Here is a 1790-nt window from a genome sequence, read left to right on the forward strand (position 1 = left end):
ACACGATATGCTCCCAGCATTTTCCTGGACTATCAGGGAAGTCTCCACATCAAACAGGCCATGTCTGTCTGCATTCACCTTTGAGTCTGAGGGCAAATCATGTCCTTGTGGGTCTTTCCACTTCACTGTGGGCTGAGGAAACCAGCCTGAGGACGTGCAGAGTAGCTGGATGCCTCCATCCACATATCCCATGATAGAAACCAGAGGAGCTGATCCCAATGCTGGGGAGAAAACAGGAAAGGGATGAAAGCAAAGATCACGTTCCAAGGCCACAGCTTCTCTGAGGCAGGTTCATCAAGTCCATAGACATAACACTGCACCCCCATGGCCATTTCTCTCTTACATACACATAGACTTATAACAGTTGTGAACCCTTCCATGGTCTATGTTCAGTCAACATGCACTTAACAGCTACTGTATACATGGATATTGCTAACACTAAATATAATAAAGGAAATAAGACAGAGTTTATTCTAATGAAGAACTTGCTGACTACAAAGGGAGACAACTACAAACAAATGCACTTCAGTGTGAAATGTGCAGATAGGAAGCATAGTCAAGTTAGCACTGAGGAGACAGTGATTGTCATCAGAAGTCATGGCTTCCTGGAGGTGACATTTGCACTCTGTTGTGTCAGATGAATAGAAGGTTTTAATGTAAAGAAAGACAAAAAGAGAAAAGCATGATAAGCAGAGGCCCAGTACATACCACAGCATGAGGGGTGGACATGCCGTATTATGCTCAAGGACCTATGAGCATTTGGCATGTCAGGCCTGTGATGTGCAAGAGAGGATAGGTGTGAGGTCTGGGGAAAGGACAGTGGCAGGACATGGATGAGTGCACTGACCTAAAGAGTGTGGACCATGTCCTGGAGGCACTGGAGAGCTGTTGACTGGCTTCCAGCAGGTAGGAGTGATGAGCAGACATGCATCTTAGAGAACCCCCCAGGCAGCAGGATGGAGGAGGGGTCAGGGGAACATTCAGAAGGAAAGCAGCCAGACAGATGGTCACTGAAGTCACTCAGGTGAGAGATCAGAAGATCTGGAAAAGAACATGAGAAGCAGAGAGACAGGTGCAGGGAGATAGATGTCACAGGACTAACAAGAGGATGAGGGAGGGTTTCTCCTGACCTCCAGACTTGTGACTTGAGGGTCTATGGGTACTGTGCCATATTCCCCACCCAAACAACACTTACCTTCATGTGCTGTTCTCTTCCATCCTTCAGGGTCTGAACCCAATAAATGGAGCCACATAAATGTTTGCTGAGTGAATAAAAGAAGGAACTATGGGGTAAGCACTAAGGAAGGGAGTTTCAATAACATGGTATAGACTAATCTCTCCCTGCCTCTCTGTGTAGAATTACAAACCCTGGAAACAACACAAGAGGCAACCATAGAAGAATTCTGAAAGGTGGAAAGAGGTAGGTGAATAGACTATGGTCCCAGGACTGGAGGACAAGCACAGAACAGCTGGACGTCTTATGGTCCTTGCCCCCTAAGTTTGAGACTATGTTTACTCTTTGTAACTGAGATGGGGCTCCTGAAGGCAACTTATAGTTGGGCTTTGTTTTCTTAATACATCCTCCTACTCTGTGCTTTTTGATTTGTGAGTTCAGTCCATTTACATTTAAGGTGATTATTGATATATGAGGACTTACTACAACCATTTTAACAGTTGTTTTCTGGTTGCTCTGTATCTCCATTGTTTCTTTTTTCCTGTCTGCTATTTCAGTTTGGTAGCTTTCTATAATTCTTTTCTTCATTTCCTCTCTATTTATGTTATGTGTCTCA

The sequence above is a fragment of the Hipposideros armiger genome, unplaced genomic scaffold (assembly GCF_001890085.2).
Source record: "Hipposideros armiger isolate ML-2016 unplaced genomic scaffold, ASM189008v1 scaffold_2314, whole genome shotgun sequence".
Classification (NCBI taxonomy): Eukaryota; Metazoa; Chordata; class Mammalia; order Chiroptera; family Hipposideridae; genus Hipposideros; species Hipposideros armiger.